Raw genomic sequence first — 7,496 nt, 5'->3', positions numbered from 1 at the left:
CTCGACGATGAACTGTCGGTTTGGATCGGGATGGACCAGGATCGGAGCGGACTTGAAGGCGAGTTTCATCTGGTGGAAGGCGTCCGTGGCCGCGGGGTTCCAGGACAGAAACTTGGGCCGGTTACGGAGAAGTGAGGTGAGTGGTGAACTGAGCATGCTGTAGTTGTTGATGAAACGGCGGTAGAAATTAGCAAAGCCCAGGAATCTTTGAAGCTCCTTGATGGTGGTGGGTTGTTTCCATTGAGTGATGGCTTCCACCTTCCCCTGGTCCATCTTCACACCATTGGAATCGATGACATAACCTAGGAACTGGACTGAGGAGGTGTGGAATTCGCATTTTTCCAGTTTTAGGTAGAGTTGGTGTTCACGGAGCTTCTGGAGGACGAGTTTGACATGGTTCACATGGTCTTCATAGCGATGAGAATAGATGAGAATGTCGTCGATGTATACGATGACGAACTTGTTCAGATAATCCCGGAAAACTTCATTCATGTAATTCTGGAAAACAGATGGACTATTGGACAGCCCATACGGCATCACCTGGTATTCGTAGTGTCCGGATGGGGTGATGAACGCCGTCTTCCACTCGTCCCCCTTCCGTATGCGAATCAGGTTGTATGCGCTCCTCAAATCCAGTTTTGAGAAAATGGTGGCTCCACGTAGTTGTTCCAGGGCAGCTGGGACCAGAGGAAGGGGATAGCTGAACTTAACTGTCTGTGAATTGAGATGGCGATAGTCGATACACGGCCGCAAGCCTCCGTCCTTTTTGGCCACGAAGAAGAAACTCGACGCGGCAGGGGAAGTCGATGGTCGTATGAACTCCTGCTGAAGAGCTTCTTGGACGTACTCCTCCATGGCCTTCTGTTCCGGGATGGACAAGGGGTATACTCTTCCCTTAGGTAACGTAGCCCCAGGCAGGAGGTCGATGGCGCAGTCCCATGGCCGATGAGGTGGAAGTTGAGTCGCCAACCGCTTACTGAAGACATCCTGGAACGCCCGATAAGCTGAAGGAATGGTTACTTGGACTTGGGTTTCTGGACTTTCAACTGAGGTAGATTGAATCGGTAAAGATGAAATTCTGGATGAAGAGGATGATTGAAGAACTTTTACAGGTAAGGTTATGCAATGTTCATGGCAGTTCTTACCCCACTTGAGGATTTCACCAGTTGGCCAATGGATGTGAGGTTGGTGTTGGTTTAACCATGGGCGTCCCAGGATAATGTCAGCGGTTGACTCCTCCAGCACCATAAATGTGATGTCCTCCACATGCAAGTGACCGACGCGAAGGATGAGTGTGGGGGAGAAGTAACGGACATGACCTCGGCCCAGCGGTTTTCCCTGTATGGTCGTTATTTTCAGGTCGACGGGGTTGCGTTGACGTTTGGCATTCAGGAGATTGAGGGTTTGTTGGCTGATGAAGTTCCCCGCCGACCCGGAGTCGAGGAGGGCTTGTACTGAAACAGAAGATTGACAATGTCTTAGGTTCACCCAGGTTTTAGTTAAGCGTGCTGTTTGAGGAGGTAATTGGATGGTACTCACCGCTGGACGAGGAGGTCGAACTGGACAGGTGGGTAGTTGATGTCCGTCTCCCCCACAATACAAGCACAACCTTGAGTTGATGCGGCGTTGTCGTTCTGAGGTGGTGAGATGGTATGTATCAACTTGCATGGGTTCAGGTGCTGGAGGCGCGACAGATGGTGAGACGGGCGGAGGATTTACAGCGGGAGCAGTGTGGCTGCAAGCAGCGAGTCGTTGGGAGACCCGGATGGTTTTTTGGATCAAACTTTCTAATCCCAGGGAATCTTCATATACCACAATCAATTGCTGGACTGCTTCACGCAATCCATGGCGAAAAGCTGTGAGGAGAGCAGTTTCATTCCAGCCGCTGATATAGAAAAAGTACTTTTCCAAAGAAAAGGGGTACACAATGAAATATGCATGGTGAAAGGTACATATATGTACCCTTTGAAAAGGTACATTGTCATATAAAGTAATAGTTAAGGTACAACATTCACAAATGTACCATTAAAGGTCCTATCGTGTTCCCATAGGGTACTTAGAAGTACCTTTTGGGTACACATCCTGTAGGGTACAAAAAAGTACCTTATTCAAGTCAAAGGGTACACTTCCTGTGGGGTACTAAGAAGTACTTTTCAAGTTACAGGGTACACAATCCTCTGGGGTAGCAGCTACTTATAGAGCCTTTGTCATAATTTGTAAATGTGGTATGCCTTGGACAGATTGACACAATAAATGTGTTATCTCCTGGACGGGCAGTTTGTGTTTATGAAAATAAAAACAATACATATATTTCATATGGTAGCACATAAAAAGCTCTATAAATAATGAATAATCATTTATAAAAATAAATATACATTATATATATTTCAATTTATTACACGAAATGTTAACGGCTGTTTTTTGTCGGCCAATCACGTCACGCCTCTCGTCTTTTCAAACTGCGGCGGATCGCGCTCTTTTCACTCCGGCCTGGTTTGAGGGGAATCGCGATGCTTTGGACCGTTCCGTAAGTTACGGTAGATAATACTTGTTAAAATGCGTAGTGCTGAAAAAAAACGATCATAGAAATAGTTAGCTAACAAATATGTTGTTAATTAGTTGGAGAGTGGCGACGTGCGTCGAGCAGTGTAGCGTTAGCCAGGCAGAGCGCACGACAAGCTGTCCAGCACACCAGACAGGGCCGGGTCTAGGGGGGGCTAGGGGGGGCATTGCCCCCCAGAATTTCCTTGTGCCCCCCCAAAAATGTGCAGCCAACAATAAAAATGAATAAGCCTACATAAACATTAAAAACGTCTTATCTATTGAATAAGGATCGGCCACTTTAATCACAGAAAAAAAAGTGAATATTATGCTTATAATGATATTTAATCTCACAAAAATGGACTTAAAATCCAAAAACATGCGAACTGGGAAGTAACGAACATTAATCAGAAAACAAGTCGAAAACAAGTGTACACCTAATCTTCAAGCAAGTAGCCTAAAAAAAAATATCACAATGAGGATCACATCTGCATCAGCCTACATATTTCATAGACAACATATTTTCTGCATGCTGAGATAGCTGTCAGCGAACATTTCCTCAGTAATTTCGTTAACAATGAATAATTTGAACATTATATCCAGGGGCGGCGCTAGGGGTGGGCTAAGGGGGCTGGAACCCCAAATGTTTTTCCAAAAGCCCTGAATCTTTCAGGCTTGAGGTTTCTGTGCTGCGTGTTTTAAAGAGAAGTGTGCATCCGAAAATACAATGTAGACTGAGACTCTATATCACAACTAAAAAGATGTTTGAGCCCTCTTTCATGACCAGGTACAAGTCAATGCTGTTTCTTTGTTCCATTTGCACTCTGTACATGGGTTGAAGCTCTCAGTTTTGAGCTTCCAAAGTGCACAAGACTGATGCATTTAACCTTTAAATACACAAAAATTTTCTTACCGGGGGGGCATGCCCCCGGACCCCCCTAAATGATGGTATATAATGTACATTTTATGAACTTTAACCAAAAATACTACAAAAAACGCTCCTTTCATGTCAGTAAATTAAAATGTCAATGGACAAATATAGATTTCGGTTAAGCCCCGAATGTTTACAATGTCTGGCTCCGCCCCTTATTATGTCCATAAATAATTCACATGGCCTACATAGCCAGTACAAATTAGGCTATAGCCTATAATTTGTTAGCCACAAGACGATTCTTGATGAATCAAAAAAACAAAAAGTTAGCTATGAATATTAGCCTAGAAAATGCTGCCCTACCAAAATTTGTGATTGCCCCCCCAGTCCAGCAAGCCTAGTACCGGGCCTGACACCAGATCATTATAAACAACTAAAAGAGTGCATTATAAGTGCAGGATTTAACGTGGAGCGTTTGCTTTGCTGCATCAGGTACGTTCACAGTGCTCCTGTGATGTGTTTTGCGGTTGACCGAGTGAAATGTTGTCTGTTCTCATCGCATTACTTTCTACGGTATGAATTTTCTTCAAGGACGTTGTCAAGAATTTGATTTGATGTTGACAGAGATGAAGGTTTGACCGATTTCACGTCAAGCACAGGAGGAGTGCCGTCAAATCCAGGTAACGTATTTTGTTTTTTGTATAGTAAATGTATTTTTAATGTTAGGATATTTCAGATGACTTTTTTAGGCAATATAATTTGCAATCTATGTTCTGTCTGTCAATCTATCTTATGCCTTGGTTGTTGTCTGCTGGCCTCTAAATTTCTCATGATATAACTTATTAACATGCAGCTTACAACATCATCTGACTGTTTGATAGATATTAGAAATGAATGTATTTTGTTGAGATCAATACTTTGTTCTTAAATTTTTTGTTCTTTGATTTAAACAGCAGTGAAGATGAACATCTAAGGGGACTCCCACAATGGCTTGAGTACTAATGCTGCTCGGATATGCTGTGTGTGTAGGTCTCATTGCATTTCAGTCTTTACTTATTTTCTTCTTTTACATAAAGTTATAAAAAAATAATTCTACTCACCCTCATACTGTTACAAACCTGTGTGAGTTTCTTCTGTTGAACACACAAGAAGACGTTCTGAAGAATGTTGGTAACAGGACACTTAATGCTATCCATTGACTGAGTATTTTTATATATTTTTTTCCCAACTATGTAAGTCACAGGCTACCGTCAACTGTCTGGTTACCAGCATTCTTTAAAAATATCTTTTATGTTCAGCAGAAGAAAGAAACTCATGCAGGTTTGGAACATGAGGGGGAGTAACAATAACATTTTCATTTTTTGGTGTAATATCCCTTTAAGATATTTTAATAGACAATGCAAAAGTTGATATATTTGCTGATACTGATATACTTTGAAAATGTTTCCTCTTTTGGATAAATAACAGATGGAAAGACTGAGGAGTTGAAAGCTGATTCTAGCCTGGAAAGGAGTAATTTTCTCTTTTAGAGGGGATGGAAGACCAAGCAGATACTATGTAAGTGTGAAGTCTTTACTTACACGGACATCTCTTGTTTAATTTATCATAACAAATATTCATTAATATGACTTGACGTGAAGGAGGACAGATGCAGGTAATTGCACATGTTGATCTCTGACTGTTTAGGTTTCTTTAGTGCAAATCTATGGAGCTGCTGTAAATACATAATAATGGTAATGGTACACATTCAAGTCTTAATGAAAAAAAAAAAACCTCTTCACCCTTACTAACTTATTTAACCTTAAAAACACATGCATTGAATGTAAAATGTGGACAGTTTAGTCTTAAAAAAATAAATAAAATAAACTTCATGGTTGCCATCCTCTGTGGCTGGCTTGTCAGTATTGTAATATTGTGGTTATCACAACAACCCTAGGCCCATAGGCTGCTCTTAATTAGGGCTGCACGATTAATTGCATGCGATTGTCACGCGCATTTCGTCAGTAAAACCGGTTCCCTGATTACCGCTAAATCGCCATCACCTGCTTTCAAATGAAGCGGCATTTAATAGACAGAACCGTAGATCACTGACAAGCCACGCAATATCGTGTTCATATCGCAGATGAATCGCCTTCGATAATGAACGCGATATTGTGTGGCTTGTCAGTGAACTACGACTCTGTCTATTAAATGCCGCTCCATTTGAAAGCAGGTGATGGCGATTTAGCGGTAATCAGGGAACCGGCTTTACTGACGAAATGCGCGTGACAATCGCATGCGATTAATCGTGCAGCCCTACTCTTAATCCTACACTTAAACATTTGTTGCATCTCTAATCTGTTTTCATTAATTTTCAGATTAAAAAGTGCTACACAATGATGGTTGTTCTTGCATATCTTCTGCCACCGTTGCCTGGAAGTCGATGCAATGTTAAATCTGAAATTTCATTTCTTTCAATTTAATTTTGTACCGGTAAGTTTTACATGGACCGTTATTTTTGTAATGATGTCTTGATGCATTATAAACTCCTAAAATGTATTTATTTTTTCCCTTATCTCTTAGCGTGGAGCCACTATTACATCCCTCTGCAGCAGTTTTGAGACCGCATCAAAGACCAGACCACAGCCGATCTACATTGGAAGTTTGAAGAGCACAACATGACAGTACATCATTACGAGGATTGACAGAGTAACCATTCCTGTGGATGAGGGCCTGATGTGCTGTGGACAATATATTCTAGGTGTGAAACTTGTCCTGTCCACCACAGATTAGTTTGGTCTTTTCTTTCTAAGACTGGAGCATCTAATATTGAAACACCACATTCTCTTCTTTTTAAAAATGACATTGTTTCGCTAGAAAACAACCTCTTCTTCAGCTGTGATCGCGTACAGCCCGTTTAAACACTTCAAAGACTTTTGAAACTGCATTGATTTGGACTTAAAAACGATGGTAACCAATGAACTCCATTGTTAGAAGAAAAATCCAGAAATGTTTTCCTCAAAAAACAAAATTTCTCTCCCACTGAGGAAAGAAAGACATGGATATCTTGGATGGCATTGGGTGAGTAAATTATTAGGAAATTTTCTTTTTGGGGTTAACTAATCCTTTAAGCATACAATGAACACTCACAGTAGCTTTTAGTCAATATAAAGCGTTATGTTATATTATGTTATGTTCTTACACTGCAGTAAGTAATGCATTCATAAAGTGATTCTCTATTAAAGTTGTTTAAATGTGAAAAACTTTGTTTATTAAAGTTTATTGCAAACGAAGATTGTGGTGTGCGGTCATTATTCTCTTTCCAGTATTTTAATTTGTACAGTTTAACTTCTTTTAAATCATTGATTGTGGGAAAACAAAACATTGCTTTCTTTTGCTCTCATTCTTTTCTATTTATCAAGGACATTTTTGCCACTTTATAGGTACAATGGCATCGTCGCTGGGGTGGTACCCCTAACGAGAACAAATTGGTACCATCTAATGGGGTACATTTTTGTACCAGTGGATTAAGGTACAAATGTATTGCTAAGGTACCAAATTGTCTCTCAAAAGGTACAATATAAAAGGGTACCATTGCTGTACCTCGGGGGTACCACCCCAGCGATGAGCCATTTGTACCTAAAAGGCACAAACTGTAGGGGTACTTCTTTGTACCCATTAATATGGTACAAGTTTGTTCCCCTTGGGGGTACTGCCCCAGCGACGAGCATTTGTACCTTTTTTTGGTCTTTTCTGTACCTTTTTTCTGAGAGTGTATATATAAATGACAGTACTAAAACTGACTGTAATTTACATTGAATATGAATAAAGAAAAAAAAAAAGACAAATGACAAATGCATGCATTTCATACCAGTGTAATACCCATGTCAGTATACAACATAATACCAGTACAATACCCATGTCAGTATGCAAATTTGTGTCCTCATAAATCACAAAAATGCACACACACACACACATATGTTTGTTTTTGTGAATTGTGGGGACATTCCATATACGTAATGGTTTTTATACTGTACAAACCATATTTTCTATCCCCCTACACTACCCCTAACCCTAAACCTAACCATCACAGGAAACTGTGCAC

The 7,496-nt window shown here is 40.8% G+C and overlaps 2 long non-coding RNA genes across 2 annotated transcripts; both read left to right on the top strand.

Moving 5' to 3' along the window:
- The first annotated feature begins 3,818 nt into the window (after positions 1-3,818).
- On the top strand, positions 3,819-4,491 carry LOC125272506. Its single transcript, XR_007185861.1, has 2 exons — positions 3,819-4,092; positions 4,366-4,491. It is a non-coding gene; the product is annotated as an uncharacterized LOC125272506 (long non-coding RNA).
- Positions 4,492-4,914: 423 nt separating this feature from the next.
- On the top strand, positions 4,915-6,243 carry LOC125272503. Its single transcript, XR_007185860.1, has 3 exons — positions 4,915-4,969; positions 5,770-5,884; positions 5,975-6,243. It is a non-coding gene; the product is annotated as an uncharacterized LOC125272503 (long non-coding RNA).
- Positions 6,244-7,496: the final 1,253 nt, after the last annotated feature.

This window comes from Megalobrama amblycephala, linkage group LG1, assembly GCF_018812025.1.
Source record: "Megalobrama amblycephala isolate DHTTF-2021 linkage group LG1, ASM1881202v1, whole genome shotgun sequence".
NCBI classification, from domain to species: domain Eukaryota; kingdom Metazoa; phylum Chordata; class Actinopteri; order Cypriniformes; family Xenocyprididae; genus Megalobrama; species Megalobrama amblycephala.
The sequence above is the reverse complement of the archived record's forward strand: the minus strand, read 5'-3'. Positions and strand labels throughout refer to the sequence as shown.